Here is a 26,787-nt window from a genome sequence, read left to right as displayed (position 1 = left end):
CCAGATATATGATAAAAAATAGGAATATGCAACTGTAACTCTTCAACAGCTGCATCATATAATGTGGGACAATGGGTTTAACAAAAGTCATTTTAATACTGTCATTGATGGACTAAAGCTTCTCAATGCCAGCTGTATAACCACATTATGAAACAATTGTGGCTTGTTCTAATTTAAAGCTGCCTGGCTTAGTGAATTTGGGTATGGCTATAAGAATATGCTCAATAAAAGTACTTGCCTAATTATTTAAGACATTAAGTTTATCCTGCCAGCTATGAAACATTTTAATATAGAGTAGCCAATGTGAACCACTATTCAGCCAACCATGAGGTCACATGAACAATGGATGAAGAAACCTTGGCTTAGAGTTGCAAGGTTTTAGGTTATGAGCCTAGAAAAAAAGATAAGGCAGCCTATACCCTTCCAGTCTAATTTAATGTACATACAGTATTGGTTGTTTATTTTTCCTCAAGATACTGTGATTGAAAATTATCTTTCTCAATATTTTGCCTCATATTAAAACTATACAGTTTTCTCCCCAACAAAGGCAACTTCTTTCTCTTACATTTCTATCCATGTCCCTTCCTTTACCGCCCTACTTTTGCTCACTGGGGGCTGGAGAACACCCTTTTGAAGCTCCGGAGCCCTGGTTTAGAACTTTAGTCTGAAAATAGCCCCTCACTGAGCATCAATCACTTTCTGTACTTAGAGGATGTGGTTAATACCTTTCTATGGTTTGAATGTATGTGTCTCTCCAAAAATTCACTAGGCCCAGTGGCTGATGCCTGTAATCCCAGCACTTTCGGAGGCCAGGCAGGCAGGTTGCTTGATCCCAGGAGTTCAGCCTGTGAAACCCAACACTGTGAAACCCAAAAAATACAAAAATACAAAAAATACAAAAATTAGCCAGGCATGGCAGTGCATGCCTATAGTCCCAGCTGCTAAGGAAGCTGATGTGGAAGGACCACTTGAGCCTGGGAGATTGACCTGTGACCATGCCACTGCACTCCAACCTGGGAAAGGGAGTGAGACCCTAGCTCAAAAAAAAAAAAAATGCTTTTGGTAAATGATTAAATCCTAAGGGCTGCCCCATCATGAATGAATTAGTGCTCAAATAAAAAAGCTTGAAGGGAACACAGTAATACCTTTTTGTCCTTCCTCCATGTGAGGACACAGCAAGTGGCTCCATCCCGAAAGCAGAGAGCAATCCTCAACAGACAAGAATCTTCCTGTGCCTTGATCTTAAAGTTTCCAGCCCCCAGAACTGTGAGGAAATAAATGTCTCTTTTTTATACTTACTCTCAGATATTTTGTTATAGCAGTAGGAAGGAACTAAGAAAACCTTCCTCTATAGGATTGTTGTGAGAATTTAAAAAGTTAAATTAAGTGTATAGTTTACAGATAGAATATAGAAGATTCACCAAAAAAAGAAAAAATCACTCTTTGTACTGATGTACAGAACTTATATTATTATTGTAACTTTCCTTGCCAAAAAGCTTAGTTTCATCTTATATAAATATCCTGTAATGCCAGGTTGATTGCATGGTCAGAGTGAATCTGTGCTGTACCCATATTCAGCAGCCTTCTCCTATCTAACAAAGTGTTTTGTATAGAGGAAGTCAATGAATGAGTGGATGGATGGAGGGATGAATGAATGGAATGTTCTTGCTCTTGATCTCTGTCTTAACAGCAATTTGGTTGTGGAAGACATGTTGTACGTGTGTGGATGCATCCATTTTAAGAATAGTAATATAGAGATGAACTAACTGTGTTTAGAACATACACAGACAAAATAAAGATGTTTCCTATGGGGATGACAGGGCATATGAATACCTGGAAAGGTTTGGGATATTTTGAACTAAATCTATAATGTATATCTTAACTCTCTTACTTTACAGTCTGTTTCCAGTTAATTAGCTACCAGCCCCACTTAAAAACATCAGCGAAAACAATTTCCTAAGTTAAGTAATAATCTCGATCAGATTCAAAAATATCACCTTTCTTTTCTTTTCTTTTCTTTTTTTTTTTTTTGAGACAGAGTCTTGCTTTGTCACCCAGGTTGGAGTGCAGTGGGCTGATCTTAGCTCACTGCAACCTCCACCTCCAGGGTCCAAGTGAATCTCCTGCCTCAGCCTCCCAAGTAGCTGAGACTACAGGTGCCTGACACCACACCTGGCTAATTTTTGTATTTTTAGTAGAGATGGGGTTTCACCATGTTGGCCAGGCTGTTTTCAAATTCTTGACCTCAAGTGATGTGCAAGTCTTGGCCTTTCAAAGTGCTGGGATTACAGGCATGAGTCACTGTGTCCATCCTACTTTTATATAACTTATAAATAGAGATTTTTTAAAAAATTCAGCATTTCAAATTTGCAATGCAAGTTCATATTCAATTGTCTTTTTATTTTACCTAAAATAGATTCATAGCCAGGTTACTGATATCATAAAGAAAGAATGGGAAGATCTGTGCTTTCCTTGCTGACAACACAAACTTAAGATTTATATGTGGGTTTTTTTCCTTCAATTGATTGCATGCATTATATCAGGTTGTTTCTTTTTCCCTCCCTTCCTCCCTTCCCTCTTTTTCTCCCTTCCTCCCTCCCTCCCTCCCTCTCTCTCTCCTTCCTTTCTTCCTTCCTTCCTTCTTTTCTTTCTTTCCTTCCTTCCTTTCTTTCTTTCTTTCTTTCTTTCTTTCTTTCTTTCTTTCTTTCTTTCTTTCTTTCTTTCTTTCTTTCTTTCTTTCTTTCTTTCTCTCTTTCTCTCTTTCTTTCTTTTTTTCCTTTCTTTTCTTTGTCTCTTCATTTCCTATTCAGAATATCCCTGAGCCAATTTCCCAACTAGCATTTGGTCAATTTAGCATTGTGATCCATTCTGTTGCTCCTCTGCTGAGTATCTCATGGCAAAAACAGAAACAAGAAAGAAGCAACAACAGCAAATAATTCCATACCTTCTGAGGGCCAACAGAGAGGATTTGGGGATTATCTACTATTTGGAATAATCTCCATTCCTGATTTCCTCCATTATTAGCGTGCGTAATTGAGAATTCCCAGCATGTAACCTGACTTCTCTGCAAAAGATCCGTAAAAATATCTGGCCCTTAGAGCAGTTTCAATGAATAAAATTAATTAAGAAAAAGAATGTGACGTCCTGGGATAGAAATCATTGCAAAGTACTTTTAAATTACAGTGTCATGACTGGATATTGGAGTAAATATTTGATCTCCTTTTTCGTTAACAAGGTGATATGATATTTTTAAGGCAATCATTCCATTTTGAAGGTCAGCTGACTTCACAAACAATCAGAGCACAGTATAGAAATAAGATACCCACTTCTCTCTGCTTCCTCTTACTGATTTCATGCAATGACCTTGCAGTTATTAAATATAGGCCAACTTGCACTCTTAGACCTTAGGCAACCTCTTTTTTTAAGTGATCACTTACTCCCCAACATTTCTACTAAAATTTGATGCTTAGAGATCACTTAATGGAGGCAACCGATTTATCCCTGTCCCTTGGGTGGTCCCCAAGGGCAGTTTTGCCGTTTCAGTACAATTACAAAATGCTTCCAGGCTCTGTGAACTTGGTTATACAAGAAGGTTATGGCAACAAAGACTGTTTTCTTTGGAAAATTGCTACAAAGTGCTGACCTTCCTAAAGTATACAGCATTCTGAAAGGCCTAAAAGTCCAGATGCTCAACACTGTGAGAAGCAGCACCAAATTCTAGAACCAGAGGCATGAGTTAAAACACAGGATTCATTGAACCAAGAAAAGAAAAAGATAACTTGCTTTCAGGAACACTTCTTTCATATTCTGCAGTCCAGATTCAAGCAAAATTCTTTTGTTCACTCTAAAATGTGTTCAGGAGAATCTGACCTAGGAATGGCTATTCAGTCTCGTACGTGGAGCTCAGAGTTGGAGCAAAGCCAGGATGATTTTAGACACTGCAATGAGAAGCAAGAGCTCATTTGATTTCAGTAAGGTCCCAGCTGACTTCACGGTAAATATCAAGAGTCTGACTCAAATGAGTTAGTACACAATCCAGGCAAAACAACAGATAAATAAGATTTTTTAAAAAATTGATTACAGTCACAGGTCTTATCCATATTCATTATGAGACATGTGCATGGAAGTCACATATCATTTACTGAAAAGGCACGTTTCCTAACCACGCAGATAGGTGTTAGGGAGGGGGTTCACTGTGGGTGGGAAGGGACTGGGAAGGATGGGAGCTTCAGTGAGTGTCCTCCTCAACCCACAGAAGCAATTACCATGACAGCAGCAGGCTTCCTCCAAGTGCAAAATACCAAAGATGCACTGGACACTCATCTCCAAATCCACAGGGATCTCCTATTTCCATTTAGTTTATTTAGTTTTCTTGTGTCATGAAGTGAGGACGCACAAATGAGTAAGATACCAGGACTCTCCTTGAGACCTAGAGATTTCATAAAACACATTTATAGGAACAAATAGCTCGGACAATGCAACAAGCAACAATCTTAAAGCTAGAAAGTCAATATTATAGTGTGATTATTTCATTATAGGTGGATTTTAATGGAATTTTAAGATGCATTCATGGCAGTTTAATAAGTGGTTACAGGGTAGTCATCATAGGTCTGTATGAAGTTAAAACTCCACAATTTTCTTAACCATTTTCTTATAAAGAGAGTTACATTAATTTCTATATTGTATTTTTCTTACATTTTATTATGCATAGTGTGAATTGCATCGTTCTCCATAAAACATTTTTTCATGTATATACTGTTGTATGGTAAATCTCTAGGACAAGAATTATGGATGCAAAGCACACAACTACTTTTATGGTTCCTGGATATATCTGGATAGTCTAATGATAAAGAATAATAAAAAGGAAGTAAATTGACTCTCTTTTTTAATTGCTTTAATTTCTCTCTTGACTAAAATTTTCTTCATGCTGAAAAACATAAAACAAACATTGGTAAGAGAGCATGACCATTTTAGTAGTTCTGGTGATAATTATCTATCCTTTAAGAGAGGCCAAGTTCTCAAGATACTTAGACAATTGCAAAATAGATTGCTAAATAACTATCGGTTAGACTGGAAAACTTGTGGAAAGATAATCGAAGACAGGAAATAAAATGAATACCTTTATTGTCAAAAAGTGAGACATTATAACTGTTTAATTGGAATCAAGTAATTTGGTAATTAAGCAGACATGCTTTAGCAATTAACACATTAGTTAGTTTTGTTGCATTATACACTGTATATACACACATATACATTTACATATATATGTGTATGTATACATAGGTGTATGTGTGTGCGCATATATATGCACACACATATATATAAAATCTTACCTCAATTATAACAGCAGTCTGGGATCTGGTGCAGCTCCTGGCTGGGATAGGTTGCAGGTCTTTTTATTCCAGGATCCAAACACAAGAGCAACCTCTACTGGGATATGCCAGACATGTGGCTGGGAGAAAGAGCAAGAGAGCTGATGGAAGCAGGCAAGGCCTCTGAAACCTCTGCTGAGAAATGGCACATGCACTGCATTAACGGTCAGGGATGAATCCCGTCACAGAAGGCACTGAAGTCAAGTGGCAACAAGGGGATGTGCAACTTTCTCACAGCAAGGAGGATTAAGTATATGGAAAAAAATATATAATCCACCTCACTTCATTTATTTTATTTAACAATATGTTTTGAGTATAGCCACTGTCTTAAGATTTGGGAATTTAATTGTGGTCTAAAGAGACATAGGAGTTAGGGGCATGAGACTTCAGGAGTTACTGTCCAGAGTGGTGAATATATATATATCAATATATATATCAATATATGGTAAACCAATAAATTTTGTGAATAGCTGTATAATTACCAACACAATCCATGTTATAATCCAATAAAGATAATTAAAGAGGACATAGTTTTGTTTTAAAATATTTGAAAAACTGTCACTTGGAAAGCACTAAGATTCTAGGTCTGCAGGCCCGTAAAGACATAACAAGTACAAATATAGATGGAAAGTACTAGGAAATAAATTTGGCTCAATAGAAAGAAGAGTTTTCAAGCAATTCTAAAGGCGATATAGGATATTTAAAGAGGTAGTGAGTTCCCTATCATTTTAAACAGGTAATGCATTCTTAATGATATCATACAGGATACTCAAGCTCTGGGCCAAACAATTAAAATAGATACTTTTCAAGGCCTTTAAACTCCTTAAGTTGATAAAAAAAGTACCACTTTTTAAGTCAATAAATTTTTTATTGGAGTTCTCTATTAAAAAGAATAAAGCAATATAATGCACTAGAGCCTCTATGTTAAAATTAAGCTATCAGATTTTTTTGTATTGCACACTAAAATAGGGAGGAAAATTACCAGATTTTTGACTTAATCTTCTCAATCACCAATGTATTCATGTAGCAGATAAGAACAAGAACATTTAATTCTCATGGATAGTTAGGAATTTAAATAAAAAAATAAGTAATTAATAGGAATATATTTTGGTATGGAGCTTGACATCATCATTACATAAAAATGTCATAAATAAAATAGATTTATTTATATTTTAAATAAAAAATATAAATAAGTAATAGGAATATATTTTTGATATGGAGTGTGACATAATTGTTACATAAAAATGCCATATTTAAGGTGTCATCACGGCATCTTAATTAATTATTTTTTTATTAAAATTAGCAAACCTATTAAAAATGGTGTGGTAAACTCTTAGCTTCCTGAAACAGAAGATGATGAGCATTCATAACCACCAAGCTGCCTAGTAGAAAATGCTGGCAATGAAATATCAGGTTTTCAGCTGAAAAATTTGGTTCACTTATTCCCTCTAAAAAAGCATTAGGAAACAAGTGGCAGGAAGCCACTGACAATGGATTATCCTATATATAATACTTAAATATTATGCTTCTAATATTTGGATCTAACTTGAGCTTTTAGTTCTGAAATTTAAATCCTAACAAATTTCACAGGAGTTTGCATTTATTTAGTGAATGCCAGTCCTTTTCTCTCTTCTAAAAAAAAAAAAAGAATGTTTAGAGAAATCCCAAATAGATTCTACCACTGACATAATTTTATGTGGGATGTATATATAGATATAGTGTTAATTAATTAAAATAATGGGAAATCAGAAAGCACTCTGCCAAATGCAAAATATTGAGTAATAGTGTAGTTTGTTACTGCCTCCCCTAAATTTCAAAGCAGCAGTCTACACTGTGATTGAACATTAGAATCACCTGGGGAGTTTTTGAAATTTTCCCCAGGCCCAGACCACACTCAAACCGCTTGGAAGATGCATCAGCGATCTTTAAAGCTCCCCAGCTGATTGCAATTTATATACAATGCTGAGAAACTCTGGCTTCAGATAATTTAGTCCCTGACACAGACTTGTTTTACCATAAGCACATGAGTATAACATGTGTTTAAAAAAAAAAAAAAGACAAAACATTTTTTAAGAAGAAAAGTCCCCAATTGATTATTTTTAGAATTGGCCCCTTCGGAAAAACTTAGGTAAATTTCTAAAAGCATTAATTTTTTTCAAGAAATAATTGTTGGACGGTAAGGTAGTTTAAATCCAGACCCTACATGACATCAGTATCACCTCACACCACTACTTTAAAAGATGATTTAATTAATTTCATTCTTCCACTGATAATAACCTCATGTCAGAAGTGGGGCCTGATGACTTGAGCCTTACTTAGCCATAAACGTGGGAAGTGACAGGCCATTCTGATAGATGTTTAAGAGAAGACAAGCCACTATGTACAGCCTTCTTTGGCCTCAGTGCAAATCAATGAGGATTTTCTTGTGCCTCATTGGTATCTGATGGGCCACTATAGAAGTCTCTCAAAATTTGTGCAGTGCTAAGTACTGTGTCTGCCATCAGTTAGCTCCGTTGGTTGGAGCACAGTATTAATAAAGCCAAGGCTGTAGGTTTGACCAGTTTGAATTCCTCTCTTACATGGCCACAGACTTTACCACTAGCTTCAGTGAGCTAGCCCTAAAATATGTGTCTTTGGTCACAAAACAGAGTGGATGAGAAAGTGCAGAGGAATCAGTTCAAATCTATCACCACAACTAGAAAAACAACTCAAAGCACATGCCCAACTGACTATATCTGCATTGCATCATCTTCATGAATGATTCCCAGACTTCAAACTTGATCCAATTTTGATTTTATTGGAAGCCATTTCAGTAAATTGAGAGAATAAGGTCACACTTTCTACACTGGGAGTCTGTAGGCATTTTATATGTATATGTACTGGATATATATTTTTAGAATATGATTATGCATAGTCATAATTATTTAGCAAAGCTCACAGAAAACATATTTTATAAAATCAGAGGGATAACATTTGCTCTTACTTGATTTTTTTATTAGGATTCAGAGATTAAATGGTTCCAAGACTACCTTCCAAAATGAGTCTTGCACTATCTACTACTGGTACTTGCACTGTCTACAACTTGCACTATCTACTTCCAGTTTTTTTTTTTTTTTATTAAAAAGGATTCATGTATGAATTATTAGTAACCCAAGAAATAAACATAGTAGCCAGTAGGTACTTTTTCAGTCCTCATCTTTCAACCTTAAGTAGGCCCCAGTGTCTCATGTTCCCTTCTTTGTGTTCATAAGTTCTCATCATTTAGTTTCCACTCATAATTGAGAACGTGTAGTATTTGGGTTTCTGCTTCTCCGTTAGTTTGTAAAGATAATAGCCTCTAGCTCCATCCATGTTCCCACGAAAGACATGATCTCATTCTTTTTTATAGCTGTATAATATTCCATGGTATATATGTACCACATTTTCTTTAGTCAGTCTACTGTTGATGGCTATTTAGGTTGATTTCATGTCTTTGCTATTGTGAATAGGGCTGCAATTAACATATGCATGCATCTGTCTTTATGGTAGAATGAGATATATTCATTGGGGTATATACTCAATAATGGGATTGGTGAGGTAAAGGGTAATTCTGTTTTAAGTGCTTTGAGAAATTGCTAAATTGCTTTTCTTTTCTTTTTTTTATTATTATACTTTAAGTTCTAGGGTACATGTGCATAATGTGCAGGTTTGCTACATATATATACTTGTGCCATGTTGGCGTGCTGCACCCATCAACTCGTCAGCACCCATCAACCTGTCATTTACATCAGGTATAACTCTCAGTGCAATCCCTCCCCCCTACCCCTCCCCCCTCCCCATGATAGGCCCCGGTGTGTGATGTTCCCCTTCCCGAGTCCAAGTGATCTCATTGTTCAGTTCCCACCTATGAGTGAGAACATGCGGTGTTTGGTTTTCTGTTCTTGCGATAGTTTGCTGAGAATGATGGTTTCCAGCTGCATCCACGTCCCTACAAAGGACACAAACTCATCCTTTTTTTATGGCTGCATAGTATTCCATGGTATATATGTGCCACATTTTCTTAATCCAGTCTGTCACTGATGGACATTTGGGTTGATTCCAAGTCTTTGCTATTGTGAATAGTGCCACAGTAAACATACGTGTGCATGTGTCTTTATAGCAGCATGATTTATAATCCTTTGGGTATATACCCAGTGCTAAATTGCTTTTCAAAGTGATTGAACTACTTTACATTTTCACCAGCTATATATAAGCATTCCCTTTCCTCTGCGACCGTGACAGCATCTGTTATTTTTGACTCTTAATAATAACCATTCTGACAGGTGTGAGATTGTATCACATTCTGGTTTTTGTTTGCATTTCTCTAATGCTTAGTGATGTTGAGCATTTTTCCATATGCTTTTTGGCTGCATGTATATCTTCTTTTGAAAAGTGTCTGTTCATGTCCTTTGCCCACCTTTTAATGGGGTTGTTTTTCTCTTGTAAATTTGTATAAGTTCCTTATAGATGCTGGATATTAGACCTTTTTTAGATGTGTAAGTTTGCAAATATTTTCTCCCATTCATTAGGTTGTCTTTGTGCTCTATTGACCATTTCTTTTGCAGTGCCGAAACTATTTAGTTTAATTAGGTGCCCTTTGTCAATTTTTGTTTTTTTGAAATTGCTTTTGACATCTTCATTATGAAATCTTTGCCAGGGCATTTGTCCAGATCTGTATTTCCTTGGTTTTCTTCAAGAGTTTTTATGATTTCACACTTAGGTCTTTGATCCGTCTTGAGTTGATTTTTGAATATGGTGTAAGGAAGGGTTCTGGTTTCAATTTTCTGCATATGGCTAGCCTGTTATCCGAGTGCCATTTATTGAATAAAATGTCCTTTTCCCATTGTTTGTTTTTGTCAACTTTGTGGAATATCATATGGTTGTAGGTGTGGGTGCTACTTTATTTCTGGGCTGTCTATATTGATTCATTTGTCAGTGTGTCTGTTTTTCTACCAGTAGCATGCTATTTTGGTTACTGTAGCCTTGGAATATAGTTTGAAGTCTGGTAATGTGATACTCCTCGCTTTGTTCTTTTTGCTTAGGATAGCATTGGCTATTTGGGCTCTTTTTTGGTTCCATGTGAATTTCAAAATAGTCTTTTTTCTAGTTCAGTGAACAATATCATTGGTAGTTTGATAGGAACAGCATTGAATCTGTAAATTGCTTTGGGTAGCATAGACTTTCAATGATATTGATTTTTCTTATCCATGAGTATGGAATGTTTTCCTATTAATTTGTATCATCTCTGATTTCTTTCAACAATGTTTTGCAATTCTTGTTGTAGAGCTCTTTCACTTCCTTGATTGGCTGTATTCCTAGAAGATTTATTCTTTTTGTGGCTATTGTGAATTGGATTGCATTCTTGATTTGGCTGTCAGCTTGGATGTTGTTGGTGTATAGAAATGCTACTGATTTTTGTACATTGACTTTGTAGCCTGAAAAATTGCTAAAGTTATTTTTTATATCTATGAGCTATTATGCAGAGACTATGGGGTTTTCTATGTATAAAATCATATCATCTACATAAAGGTGGTTTGACTTCTTCTCTTTTTATTTGGATGTCTTTTATTTCTTTCTCTTGCCTGATTGCTCTGGCTAGGACTTCCAGTGCTATGTTGAATGGGAGTGGTGAAAGTGGGCATCTTTGTCTTGTTCTATTTCTCAAAAGGAATGCTTCTAGTATTTGCCTTTTCAGCATGATGTTGACTCTGGGTTTGTCATAGATGGTTCTTATTATTTAGAGGTATGTTCCTTTAATGCCTAGTTTGTGGAGAGTTTTTAACATGAAAATATGTTGAATTTTATCAAAAGACTTTTCTGCATCTGTTGAGATGATCATATGGTTTTTGTTTTAGTTTCTGTTTATGTGATGAATCAAAATTATTGATTTGTATATGTTGAACCAACCTTGCATCCTATGGATAAAGCCTACTTTATGGTGGCAGATTAGCTTTTTGATGTACTGTTGGATGTGATTTGCTAGTATTTTGTCCAGGATTTTTGCATCTGTGTTCATCAAGGATATTGATCTGAAGTTTTCTTGTATCTCTGCCAGGTTCTGGTGTCAGGATGATGCTGGCCTCATGGAAAAAGTTAGGGAGGAGTCCCTCCTCCTCAATTTTTTGGAGTAGTTTCAGTAGGAATGGTATCAGTTCTTCTTTACACATCTAGTAGAATTTGGCTGTGAATCTGTCTGGTCCTGGTCTTTTTCTGCTTGGTAGTCTTTTCATTACTGATCAACTTCAGAACTTGTTATTTGTCTGTTGGGAAATTTAATTTCTTTCTGGTTCATTCTTAGGAGGTGGTATGTTTCCAGGAGTTTATCCATCTCTTCTAGATTTTCTAGTTTGTGTGCATAAAGGTAGTTTTTCATAGTAGTCTCTGAGAAGTTTTTATGTATTTCTGTGGGGTTGATAGTAACATCCCGTTTGTCATTGTTGATTGAGTTTATTTAGATCTTCTCTCTTTTTTTCTTTATTAGTCTAGTTAGTAGTCTAGCTAGTGATCTTTTGCACCAGAAATGGTGGTGCAGCAGGGTGCCTGCATAGATGTGTTTCAGGGGAATGTGATCACATTATTATGCCAGCAGTGCACACACATGTGCACTGGTGAGGTAGGGGAGGTGAGTTCCACCTATTGGCAAAGCAGTGTGTTGGGGGGCACCATAGGTAAGTGCATGCTGGCAAAATGGTGAAGGGGGGAACCCATGGTGGAGGGAGGCTGCATGTGGACTGGTGTTTGTCTGCAGGGGCTGTTTTGCTGGAACACTGTGACAGCCAGGTGCCGTCTACTGGTGAATGAGCTATGAATACCGTCCCTGGGAAGCACTCTGGTTGGGCTGAGGCTGCACTGCAATGAGGCACAGCCAGGCTGGGGCCCAGTAGAGGCCAATAGACAGTGGGGAATTTAGATTGTACTGGCCCATCCCACAGACATGACTTTCCTGCTGTGTCCAGGTCTGAAAGTCACCCTAAGGCTAATGTCTCCTAGAGGAGCATGGCAAGCCTTGGGGGATGGGTGTCCCTGGCTGTGCTGTACTGGAGACATTTCCATGTAATACCCTGTGGGCTCCATAAAGTCTGGAGGCCAGCCCCTGTCACCTCTCTAAGCAGGTCTTCCTGACAGCTCAAGTGTCCACAGGGGACATGGGGTCTCTTGCTGCTAGGATTCTGCAGTTTCATGGTGAGAGCAGGCCACTCCCCATCTATTCAACTCACCCCTTCCCCAGGAGTTACTGGGGGGCTAGTAAGGAGCGCTAGTGCTTGGAAGCCCTGTGGGGGGTTCTGAGATTCCTGCCCCCTCAGCCCAACCTCTGCGTCCTCCCTTCATCCACTCTCAATGTCTTCCCTCTGAAGATCTGCTCAGAGTGTGCCAATCTTCCCAATCTCCCGGTCTCTCCATGAGAGATGTTCTTCCTGGCTACTTCTAGTTGGCCATCTGGTCTTGAGTCCCCTGTACCCTTTTTACAGGACTCTGTTCCACTTTGGCATGTTAACATTGTGTTGAATTTAATTATCTTCTTTAGGAGCAACTCAACTCTAATATAATGACACAAAATCTCACAAAGCAAGTTACATATCAGTGAGTGATTTGCTAGTACTGAGGGTATTTATTTACAGGGGGTTATTGGCATTACTCTAAAGCCCAATTTACATTAATATTTTCATGTTTTATAATCTATATGGTCAGTGCCCTGGGGGAATATAGTTAGGTTTATGCTTCCAGAAGAGAAAAATGATCAGGCAATTTGAAGACATCAGTATCAGCTATAATTCACAGCTGATTTCTAAAGAACTTTAATATGCACACACATATGTATATGATAATTTAAGAACTAATATCTATAGTGATTTTGATAATATTCCTAAAAACGAGTGAAAATTATATGCTTTATGCTTCTTTATAAGTGAGCATATTGGTCTTTTGCAAATTTTCACAATAAAATACGTATCACCACCAACAAAAAAATAGACTGAATTATTTTTACCCCAAATTATAAATTAAGAGATGATATTACTGTTATAAACATTAACTTTAAGCAAAGTTAGATTTTATTTCTTTTGCTGTTTTCTAGAATTTTATTTGTAAAAGATGAGGAGATCCAATTAGACAGTCTGTTTGTTCTTATGCCTGCTTTTCAAAGTCGTCTCTCTTCTGAATTTTGTAGTTTGGCTTTAATGGTGGAAGTGTTAGCAACATACAATGAAAAATGGGAATATGGGGTGAATAATAAGTTTGTGGCTGGGTATGTGGTTTAACTTTAAAATAAGCATAAGTATAAAATATTTTAAGACTAGTTAACATTTTAAGTCATGGCAAATAGAATAAGCTTATAAAAAACGTATTACTCTTAATCCAACTTATTTCTCGCAGATCCACTTTTATTATTTACATTTCTTTCAACAAATGTAGAATAACAGAATGGTTGTATGTACTAGGTGCTTTGAAATCAACAAAAGGTAGCTTTATTGCACCTAGTACATACCATTCTGTTATGTACAGGAATACAAGCTGATTACAGAATGATCTTTTCTATTCCAAAAGCAGTATCTAATGTAAAATAAAATGCAGTGAAGCATGTTGAGTTCTACAATAAAAGCATCTACAGGGGATAGTGATTTCCTAAGGAGTATTATTGTTCCTTCTAAGGGGATGGAGGAAGGGCCCCACATAGCATGATGGTTGAGTAATTTCTAATAAAGTATTATGGATAGGTGTTTAAATATCACAGTCAAGACCATACAGTGGCTCAGAGCCCCAAATATGGATCCATGCCTTGATTCAACTCTTGGCTCTGCTCTGCTTCCTAGCTGGGTGATGGCTTTCCATCTTTGCTCTATTCTCATTCTTTCAAAGTAATATTCTTTATAACTCTGGCTTCAGAGGTCATTTATTGACAAATGGTTTACAAATACACATCTCCAAACAAGATATCTTTGATGGATTTTCAATCAAATATTTGACTACCCATTGTACATTTCCGCTTGAATATCCTCTAGATGACTTGTTTAACATATCCAAAACTGATTTTATCATTATTCCCAACAAACTGTTTTTTTTTTTCCTTTTCACTTGATATATGAGTCCACCATACAGTTAATTACTTAAGTAGGAAACCTGAATTATCCTAGTAGTTTTCCTTCTTTATCACTTACCACAGCCCTTTTTCTCTGGATTCTATCTATACTCATCTACATAATACATCTCCTCTTCTTTCTCTCCACTTACACCTTAGTTGAGGTATTATTTTGGGAGAGGTGGTGCTGGATTGTTGCAATTACTCCCCGGTGTTTCTCTACTTTTATCCTGCTTCTCACATTTTCTTTAATTTTTACTTTATGTGGATATCTATACTAACCTCCAAGTTTTCTGCCTCTTGTCTCTTCTCAACTTCAATATCTTCCCTTCATGACTTCCTGAGTTATTTTCTAAAACATCAATTTTATTGTATCATTCTTTAGCTCAAAATTCTACATATGTTCTATAGGTAAAACTTAAATTACTTCCCAACAGTCATCATAATTCATCTCTGACCTCTTCTCTAGCTTCATCTCTTTGTATTTTTTGTTAAACATCTTTGCTCCTGCATGGTTGTGTTACTTATAGTCCACTAAATGCATCATTTTCTTTTATTGTCCCTCTCTCTGCCTGTTTACCTGTATCAGATTGTCTGTTTCTCTTTAAGTACAATATTCTTCCCATACCTTTCTAAATGTGATAAACTCTTCTTTGACCTTCGACATGTAGGGCAGTCTTCTGGGTAGTCTTTCTTGTCACCTTTCTCTCTTCCCCCCACTGTTTTTTGTTTGTTTGATTTGGGGGGTTTTATTTTTTTATTTTTTAGACAGGTTCTCACTTTGTCACCCAGGCTGGAGCAAAGTGGTGTGATTTTGGCTCACTGCAGCCTCAACCTCCCCGGCTCAAGTGATCCTCCTGCCTCAGGTCCCCAAGTGCTGGGACTACAGGTGTATGCCAGCATGCCCAGCTAAGCTTTTGTATTTTTTGTAAATAAGGAGTTTTCCTGTGTCGCCCAGGCTGGTTTCGAAATTCTGAGCTCAAGGGATCTGCCTATCTCTGCCTCCCAAAGTGCTGGGATTATAGGCGTGAACCACCATACCCAGCGTCTCTTCCCTTTTGAATCAACTGGGTTAAGTTTCACTTCTGCAGCTCGTACATGACTGTAATTAAGTTTTTTTTCCTAATTCCCCTACCAGATTGCAAGCAATATATATGCATCACTGGTATAAATACCTACAGCAATAAACACTGTGCTTAGTTCATAGTAACAACTTAATAAACATTTACTGAAGCAAAGTCAAAGACAACTCATTTTGTTTCCTAGTTGGTCACTGTAATATGGGCTCTTTTCCTTCCAAGCCTCTTCTTTGGTTTATCTCCCCTCTCCCTCATATCTTACCCAATTCCACCAGCTGTATTCTCCTAAACAACACTTCTCTGACACAAAGCCTCTTCTTTTTCCCTTTGTCTCCACCAGTCCTTCTCAAGTAGGGATGCTTTTGCTCCTAGGGGACACTTAGAAATACCTGAAGACATTAGTTTTCACAACTTGGATGAGTGGTGGTACTAGCACTTAGTGCAGAGAGATCTAGAATGTTGCTAAATATCCTGCAATGCAGAGGACATTCCCCCAAGGGTAAATAATTACCAAGTCCAAAATGTCAGTAGTGCAAGATTGGAAAATGCTATTCTATATTAACTGAACATATATGCTAACTATCAACCTCCATGTGTATAAGGTATACCATCAAGCAATGTGGAAAATATGGCTGCCAAAAACCAACTACATCTGGCTAGCTGCCCATCTGCTAGGCTGTAAAAAACAGAGCTGCTGCATTGGTCTCAGACCTCAGGATAATTTTGTGCAGACCAGGAGGCCATGCTACAAATAGGCACTGAAAGTGCACAGGACAGAATGAACAGATTTCACATGGGCAAAGTGCAGAAAAAAATGATGGTCTTAACTTTGCATCCATACATCGATTAGGCTTCCTATAACAATGTATTTGAACACAGACATTGATGGTTTTAGGGTGTTTGCTATATGTGAAATAGTGTCTCTATTGTGGGAAAGAACAAACAAACCTCTAAGACTGTCTCACCAGGGAGCAACTGAGACACTGTAGAATATTATTCTCAGTAGTCTCAGAAAAACTGTTAGAATTGATTAGCTAATATCTGTATAATTCAAAATTTACTACCAAACTTGGAATCCAAATTATTTATTGACTTGATTCTGTTTTCCCTCCTGTTTCTGCTGAAAAGATTTTAAAGTAAAAGAAAGTGACTATGGGCTAAACATGTAAGATTTTACATTTCAATTAAATCTAACCAATGTGAATTTAATGGCAAATTGGGCTACATATTTTCATGTGAATTTTCCAGTATTAAATTTGGACTGATTTTTTTCTGGAAGAAAGAATAGATATATATGCTGCTCTTACTTGGCAGCAAGGAAATAGTGGGCAGCCTGTTCCACACTGTAAAATACGGTAATAACAAAAACATTAGGATATTGTAATAATATATATATGTTTGTTCTGGGAACAGTGTAGTTGTCAAAACTCACACTGCGAAAAAAAATTGGCACATAAAGTTTTAGGGCAAGCAATGTTACCTTGCAGAGGATTAAGTCTCTTGGGAGTTTTCCAGAGTGTCAATTTAGTAACATCTGCTTTTCATTTCTATATGTTCTGTTTCCCTGGAAACTTAAAATACTCTAAATTCAACATAAACTGACCTTTTTGTAGCTCATTTTATTTTTAACAACTCTAAGATAGACTTTGATTTCAAACAGACTTTCAAAAAATTTTTCATTTTTCTGAATGACAATGAATTACAATGTAATTCTACAGTTTCAAAAAGTTAAACTTCATAATTCAACTTACTTTATTTCCTTAGTTGTGCTAACTTGGAAATCATCCATACATCTAGGTAAATCTTTTGTCAGGAGAACCCCTGATATAGAAGGATATAGTTATTTGAGCCCCCATCTCAAAAGCTAACAAAACTCATCCAAACAATAGTTCATTGCTTCTCTAAGATACAAAAAATATTCCAAGAATAATAAGCAATACTGTCTAATGTCAACAAAGGAACAGACCCAAGATTTCATTTAAGTTCCCAGTTTATTTTGAGTATCAGTCAAAAATCTGTTGCTAACTACACTGCCCTCTTCCTCTGTTAGCAATTTCTCGGACAAATGTTGATTTCTCATAATGGTACCATTACCACTTTTCCCCTGCCCACCTTCACACATTCACATGCCCTACCATTGATGGGTTGGATGCCACTGGCACTCATCTCACGAAGGATTTTCAAACACTGATGATGTCTATTGAAGAAGTCATGTGTTTTCTGTCAATCACCTTCTCTGCACCTAACAGAGAATTTTCCAAACCTCCTTGGTGCCACCAAAAATAAAACTTTGGAGTTCCTGTTGGACTACCCAGTTCTAGCTCTTTCAATAGATTCTACGTCTTCCCATGGAATAGTGAAACATCTTTGAAAGATTATTGCTTTATTATTTTTATTTTATCAATACGACAAATGCCACACTCACTATAACTCAGAGGGTAGGATATATTGTCTTCCTTAGTCACATTCTCCTACACTCTACAATTCTCCCTCAGAACCTGCTTAAAATATATGGTGACTCTCAATTTTATAAAAGTCAAAACCAGATTTTACAGATTGTCCTAGACTTTAGATTATCCTGAAAAGCACTTGGATATGTTATACAAATTGAGTTTCACGTACAACTAGAAAGTGTTAAATATATGTGGATATCACCATTAATGAATTTCTAAATATTTTTTTCTAGTATGAATTCAAGGTTTTAAATATCCTTGAGTCTAAAAATCATTACTGCACTTAAAGTTAGGATAAAAAAATTCAGCTTTCCACAAAAGATTAATAGCTAGTCTTTGTAAAATTATTACACCTTAACAAAGGCCAATTCTGAATTGAAATTTCATTGAGCACCTTTGCTTAAGCAAATCATTTCAGTTAAAGTAATTTATATTGACCATTATTTTTAATTAATATGTTTGTGCTTTTGTCTGTAACAATTAAATTTAATTCTTTGAAACTTTCCAGCAAAGGCTGGCTAAAGAGAGGTCTTGCTGGGAAGTTCCCAGATCTAGAGAGATTGTATGACTCTGTTACCTATGTTTATTGGAGTTAGAAATGATAGCAAGTGCATGATTATAAAGGCAGAAGTGAACTTGTATGGCAAACCATGCCCAGGTGTATTATGTTCACTAGAAATGCCTAAGCGAAATCCAAGAAGTAAAACTGGAGCATTAATTCAAGTAACTGAAACTAGAATTTAAATTATAGAGCAAAAGTTATGTCTACACAACTAAAGATTTAGAAAAAGAGTAAGAAGTAATGGAAGAGAGAAATGAAAGAAAGCTATAATTCATTTTAGAAATGGAGTTTGGATATTTGTAATGGCATTTCAACAATTCTGATACAAGCATGATATGTTCATTGGGTGGGGATGGGACCAGTAATACACCTTGTTCTCTATCGTAATGTCCTTGCTAGACCTGTGTATAATAAATTTAACCCATTAATCTGGTTAATTATAATGTATAATTATGTGAAATTATTATGAGATATGTTTTGAAATTTTATTTTTTTCTATTCAATTTACAAATATTTAAGTGCCTGCTATATGTCAGGCCTTACACTGTCTGATACAGGTATAGTGATAAATAAGAAAGAAATCTGCTCACAAGTGTCAATCATTCTAGTGCTGAAATAGAAAATAATATGGACTGCAAAAATGTTTGTGAAGCATATACACAAAAAGATATGAAAGGAGATAAGGAGTTTATTTTAGATGGGACCGTTAGAGAAGACTCTGAAAAGATAACCTTTGAAATAAGACACAAAAGATAAAAATTAAATAACCTACAATAAACTGGAAGAAGATAGTCTGATGGATTTGGCTTGCTTACTTGGATCAATAGTGATGGCATTAACTGAAACGAGGAAGATTGTATGAGAAACAGATATTGTAGGTTTGTACAGTTTGGACATGACTTTGAGGGGTCCATCATATAGACAGTTGTATATATAAATACGTACCTCAATGAATGATCTGGCCTAGCAATATCAACATAAAGCATAAAAATTATCAGCATTTGATTGTATTTAAAGTCAAAAAGGTGAAAACACCTAGAGACAGAGTATAGATGAAAAAAAGAATAGATTTCAGGAAAGGCAGTTTAGGAATTCCAGCATAAAGAGCTGTAGAAGATATTGGAGGGGTAAGATAAATTGTGTAAGAGATGGAAGGGAGAAGCTTGAGATATTCTTTTAAAAAGAGAAAACAGGAGTCAGTGGTGTCAAGCGTGAGAAGAAAGGAGAGTGTTTTAAGAAATAGGGATGAGTTGCTGTGTGTAACATCATTGAAAAATCAAGGGAGAGGAAGACAGAGATATAGTCCAATGGAATTGGTAGTGGGATGATTTTGGTGACCTTGAGAATAAAAGTTTCAGTAGTGTGGTGGGGATGAAAGTGAGATTTGAAAGGATGAGAATCTGAATGGGAGGTGGGGATGTGGATATGACAATTGTAGGTTATTTATTTAAGAGACTTTGCTATTGTCACATGATCCTTAGGGTGTCACTTTGCAAGCCAGAAGCCTCTGTGGCCAGCAGTGCATCTGCTTGTGTCTTTGCTTGTGCATGCTGAGGTCATTCTACCCACTCAGTTTGGCAGGCTGTGGTTGGCTCATGCTACCAGCCTGGATCCTATGCCTGCCAAGGGCAAGCCAGGCGCAGAGTGGTGAAGGTTGTGTGGGTGATCCAGTATGGGGTCTGGCCACTGTCCACAGCCAGACACGCTGGCTGCTGTGGTGGGGAGGGCAACTCCAGGCTCTGGCACAGGTGTCAGCTCCATGTGAGGCTGTGGCTGGACCAGACATACCTCATGCAGCCTCTGCTGCAGGCACCAGCCTCTGGAGGTGGTGGTGCTTGAGAGCTGGGAGACAGCAGGAACCTCAGAGCCCCAAAGAGGGTATTACAGTGTGTCACAGCCCTGACTCGAGGAACATCAAGGTCTGGCCTCCCAGAAGAGTTGCCATTCTTTACTCCCTAAGTCAGAGAGCATGTCATCACCCACAGCTTGGTGAGCCACTCAGTAATAGGTTACAGCTCTTTTAGCTCTTCAACGGGTCCTGAGTTCCTGTCCCACTTCTGGGAAGAATGAGATGATGCAGACAACTGGAGGATGAGTAAGGCAGAGAGAAGCTTTACTGAGCAACAGAAGAACTCCCTGGAGGCCCAAAGTGGGTAACTCCTCTCCACAGCCAGGTCGTCCTGAAGAGTGAGTCTAGCTGAATCTGGCATTTTTATGGGCTCAGAAGGGAGGAAGTGGGTGCTGATTGGTCCATGGGTGGCCATGGGCAGGCCTGGAAAAGGAACCACAGATTATCACTCTAGGTCACAAACTACACCCAGAACTGGCAGCCTGGCCCCCAGGCTTCAGGCCATCCCTGGCTTGGCTTGGAAGTGGGGTTTCGCTGGGTACTTGCCCCTTCCTGCCTAGGAACCTGTCTGCCTCCCACTGCCATCAACGTACTTTCCACGCACCCAGGCTGTCCATGCTGAGAGGCGCTCGCAGGTCCACACCAAGCCGCCCTCAGGCCCCACCCAACCTCCCTCTCTGAGCTTGTTGGTACCCAAAGCTTCAGAGGGGGCTGAGGCGGCAGGGCACACCCAGCAGGTTCGCAGCAACCTGGGCTCAGTTACAACTTTGCTCTGCGCTGGATCAGGTGCCGGGAACAGGAGAGGCCAGGGAAGGGGAGCAGGCACTTCCAAGCATGCAGGGGCAGAAGACTTCATGTGCTCCCTTGAGCGCAGGGATGCCTGAATCCGGAGCGGTGGCTGCGCAGCCGCAGTTGCACCTGGGAGCATGGGGCTCTTACACTGTCAACTCAATATGGGGCAGGGCTCCCGCTTGTTCCCAACCCCCACGGGCTCGGCAGAGCACCCAGCCCCAGCCACACCTGCCCCGCTGCAGGTGACATCTCCACAGCAGCTGCTTCAGATGGGCCTCTGCTGCTATCACTATGAAACTAAGGAGAGTAATGAACAGTATCTTGTGAGAAATGAAGATTTATCTTTCTTAAAATAGGGCATAGTAAACACATTTTAGAGACTAGTGAGGATACTACAATAAAAAGGAAAGCAATATTGATAAAGAAGATATAAGATGATTATAGAAGCAAAATCCTTGCAAGGAAGGGAGAATGGGATCTGGAGCACCAATGGAGGGTACTGTCCTGGTTGCCTGGAGCAGGGATAGTTTTTTTTTTTTTTAAAATGAATTAATTATTTTTTTTCTTTAATTGACTAGGAGAAGCACCAGATCCATATACCTGCAAGCAGGACAATTTGGTAGTGTGAAAATAAGACGGTTTCCTTACAATAAAATTTGTTGAGTTAATTTAAACTAAATAACAATTTCTAGTTTTTCAATGAAATATGAGAGTATGAAGATTATTAGGTGGGATATGTGTGTATGTGTGTGTTTGTGTGGTGAAGGGAGTTGTGAAGAGTTTGAAAAAGAAAGAAGGTTTAAAATTGTTTCCTTGGAAAGGGAGATACAATTTACTATGAAAAGATAGCAAAATCACACAACATTATAAAGTATGCTTTTAAATGCACAATTGGTAATTTAAAATAAAACCAATCAACACATTTATATCATTTTATTCCATAAACTTCATAAGCATAAAGAAGGTGGAAAACTGGATCCCAGGAGGATTTAAATGTGTTAGGTAAAGTAACCTGGTGTATTTAGAAGTGAATGATTGAAATAGTACATCAAGAAAGTAAAGACAGGAGGGAATAATGAATTAAAAAAACAGTGGTGGAACAAGTGAATTGGATTAGAGTTTTTAATATGGTGGAAGAATTATTTCTGTGAACTGAAAGTAAAGAAAATAGAGAAAAATTGGAAAGTACTTGAAATCAGTATTTCGGACATGGGTGTATTTACTCATGATGATGTGCATGATCCAGGCATGATTTGGGAATGAGTGGCTAAGCCTTTGAAATTAAAGATTGCCATATGTGTGGCAGGTAAAGAAATGATTGGCCAGTGCTGTATGTATCACTTCCTTGGATGCTCAAGTCATCAGGAATACAGCAGGGCTAGAGGTAGAGGTATGTGAGTTTTCAGTGTATGAGGGACAGTGACCAGGAAGTTCAGAGAGCAGCAATAAAGGGCAGAGTGTAGCATGAAATGAAAGTTGAAAGACCTTGCATTATGGGAAGAACGAAGAGAAGAAGGAAATGAAATGATTTAAAAGCGGCAGTGGGAAGCAAGTGATCTCCTAACGCAATACCTGGTCCTGGGACAGATGAGAAAGAAATAGAAAAAGCAGCCTCCGTTTGAGAAGTCCTCCAGGGAAGAAGCATAACCTGGTTTTAGTCAAGGTAAAGATAACAAGGATAAAGGAGACTGTTGATCACAGATAAGTGTTTCAGGAAGCAAAGAAAAAGGGTCTGAGAGGGAAGGAAGACATATAGGATGTGTCAGATTAGAGGATGATGGATGATGATTAGATTAAGACATCTCAAATCAAACCATACACTGCAAAGCTTGGATTTCTTGTGCTGCCACAGGGAAAATAAAAATGTGAGTTATGGTGGCATTGGTTCCTGTAGACTCTAGGAAATGGAGAGAAATCAACAAAAGGTAGTCCATGATGCTACAAGGACCTGATTATTATTACTTCTTATAGTTCCATATAACCTAAGATCTTTGGGTGCATCAATTTTATATTACAGGGCCAGGTATGTGGTTTATGCCTGTAATCCCAATGCTTTGGGAGGCCAAGGTGGGAAATTCGTTTGAGGCCAAAAGTTCTAGACTAGCCTGGGTAACACTGTAAGATGCTGCCTCTGCAAAATATTTTTTTAAAAATTAGCTGGATATGGTGGCTCATGCCTTTAGTCCTAGCTACTCAAGTCTAAGACAGGAGGATCACTTGAGCCCAGGAGTTCAAGGTCACAGTGAGCTATGATTGTGCCATTGTACTCCAGTCTGGGTAACAGAGTGAGAGCCTGTCTAGAAAAACATTATTACATGTTGCAGAGTTATGCAATGGTAAGACAAGCACATCAGTTGGAAGCAATTTGAAAATGTATTTTGTTATATGTTATACATGCTAAATTTATCCTCTTCTTTCCCAGAACAGGGGAGACTTAAATTTCATCAGGGTTTAGACCCCAAATTTTATATTTTATTTTTACTTATTTTCATTTTCCAAATGAAAACACCGATAACATAATCTTGCCTTCACTGATGTACTTTAGAATCCTCAAAAAACCTAATATTATCATTATTCCTCTTATACTCAATTACCTCATCTTATATTAAATCACCTCACACTAATTTCATGCTTATTATGTAAGCTTGGAATTGTGGATCTGCAATTTCATCAGTAATGCCCTCTTAAACCTATTAATTCCTTTCAGGAAATTTAAATCTCTGAACAGCAAGTGATGGTGCTAGGATGAATTGCACAGCCGGTAATCCTATAAGTTCATCAAATGTTCGAGTTATAGTACAGGCTCGTTTTTCACTCTAATGTAGAGTTTTTTACTCATCTGATATTAGATCAGACATACTACCTTAATGAACTGTGCTTCTTCCCATCTGTAGCATGGGACATAGGTAGAAGCCAAGCACATGTTGTGCCTTGAAAGCAGCAAAAGATTTCATGACAAATAGTTAACTCCAATGAACTCCCCAAAATTATATATTTCTGATCAGAAATCTCTCTTTGTTTAATTCAATATAGAGTGAGAATTGCTATTCATGGGAATCAATAGCAAGCAGAAACTGACATTAAAACCTGCAGATGGTGACATTTGAACTGGGTCTTACAACATGGACAGGTCTCTGAGAATATAAGAAAAGGCTGAGGACTAAGTGTTTTCAAACATATGCCAGCTTGAAAAAGATGACACATTCAGGAATAAACTGCAGAGTTCAATGTGGTCATAATTAGTGGGATGTCTGTGTGTGTGTGTGTGTGTGCGCGTGTGTGTTTCAGAGACAGGAGTTAACACATAAAAAATCATATCCACATGAGCAATTTGTCTTTCCAGTAAATTGCATATTGCAATAAAAGTGATGACTCTCAATTCTCACATATTTTTTATAATGTTAAGTGTAATACTGTAAACCTTGAATAACACCATGGGACCTATATGACTAGTGATGCTGGAAGTGCTCCCATGAAGCAGAGAAAAGTCATAACATTACAAGAAACAGTTGAATTGCTTGATATGTACCATAGGTTGAGATCTGCAGCTATGATTACCCACCATTTCGAATAAATAAATCCATCATTAGGTCCATTGTTAAAAAAGAAAAGGAAATGCATGTATCCATTGCTGCAGCTATACCAGCAGGTAAAAATCCCTTGTACTTTTTGTAAAATACCTTTTAATCTTGTATTGAAAATGCAACTTTTATGTGGATGCAGGATTGGTCTAAGAAAGGCATGGCAATAGACTCTAATATAGTTCAAGGAAATAAAAGATTGTTATCTGACACTTTAAAGCAAAAAGAAGGTGAATGATCTAAAGCTAGAGAAGTTAATGTCAGCAAAAGATAGTTTGATAATTTTAGGAAGAGGTTTGGTTTTAAAAAAAACGTCAAGATAACAGGAGAAGCAGCTTCTGTCAAACAAGAGGCAGCAGACAAGTTCCCAGATGCCATTTAGAAAATCATTGAGGAGAAAGAATGTCTGCTGACAGGATATTTAATGCAGATGAACATGTCTCATACTGGAAAAAAATTCCACAAAGGGCGTTTATTAATAAAAAAGGGAAGAGAGCACCAGGATTTAAGGTAGGAAGGGATAGGTTAACTTTACTATTTTCTGGAAATGTAGTGGGGTTTATAATCAGGACTGGCCTTGTCTATAAAGCTGCTAACTCTGGAACCTGGAAGGGAAAGACAAACACCAGCTGCCAATCTTTTGGCTGTAGAACAAGAAGGCTTGGATAACGAGAACACTTTTTCTGGATTGGTTTCATCAATGCTTTGTTCTTAGAGTCAGGAAGTACCTTACCAGTAAGGGATGCCTTTTAAAGTTCTTTGAATATTGGCAATGCCCCTGTCCATCCAGAACCCCATGAGTTCAACACCAAAGATGTGGAAGTGGTCTACTTGCCACTAAACACAATGTTTAATTCTGCCTCTGCATGAGAGGGTCACAAGGACTTTAAAGGCTCATTACACACAGCACTCCATGGAAAGAATTGTCAGTTCTGTGGAAGAGAACCTCAATAGGGAGAGCATCATGAAAGTCTGGAAGGATTACACCATTGAAGATGGCATTCTTGTTATAGAAAAAGCCGTGAAAGCCATCAAGCCCGAAGCAATAAATTCCTGCTGGAGAAAACTGTGTCCAGATGTTGTGTATGACTTCACAGGATTTATGACAGAGCCAATCAAGGATATAATAAAAGAAATTGTGGCTATAGCAAAAAGGTAGGGGGTAAAAGTTTCAAGTTATGGATCTTGGAGAAATTCAAGAACTAATAGACATCACACCAGAGGATTTAACAGAAGATTACTTGATGGAGATGAGTGTTTCCAAACCAGAGCCAGACAATGAGAAAGAAGATATAGAAGAATATGCCAGAAACAAATTGGCATTAGACAATCTGGCAAAAGTGTTCTAATTATTCAAGACTGCTTTGAGTTTTTGTTTTTATTTTTTTATTTCAAGGACCCTTCTATGATACAGGCACTGAAACTAACCCAGCAGTAGAAGTAGGACTGGTATCATGTAGGAATATTTTTAGAGAAATTTAAAAGCAAAAAAGTAACATTGAAGTTATGATGTATTTCCATAAATTTATACTGACTGTTACTTTCTCCTGATTCACCTTCCACCTCCTCCATCTTTTCCACCTCTGCCACTCCTAAGACAGCAAGACAAGACTTTGCCCTTCCTCCTCTAATCCTACTCAACATGAATATAATGAGGATGAAGACCTTTATAATGACCTTTTCCTACATAAAGAATAGTAAGTTTATTTTCTGTTTCTTATGATTTTCTTAATAACATTTTATTTTTCCCAGATTACTTTACTGTAAGAACGTAGGACATAATGCATATAACATACAATATTTGTGTTAATCAACTCTATATATCAGTAAGACTTCTGGTCAACAGTAAGCTATTATTACGTAAGTTTTTGAAGAGTTATTGTAGGGGTCAGTGCCTCTAACCTCATGTTGCTCAAGGTCAACTATATTTTAGGGGTTACTAAAGAGCCACTAAACACTTTCATATTAGCTTTCTGCTTATCCAGATGTTTCTTAGTATATAAAA

This window comes from Macaca thibetana, chromosome 6 (assembly GCF_024542745.1).
Source record: "Macaca thibetana thibetana isolate TM-01 chromosome 6, ASM2454274v1, whole genome shotgun sequence".
In the NCBI taxonomy this organism is placed as follows: Eukaryota; Metazoa; Chordata; class Mammalia; order Primates; family Cercopithecidae; genus Macaca; species Macaca thibetana.
This window is presented reverse-complemented; position numbering follows the sequence as displayed.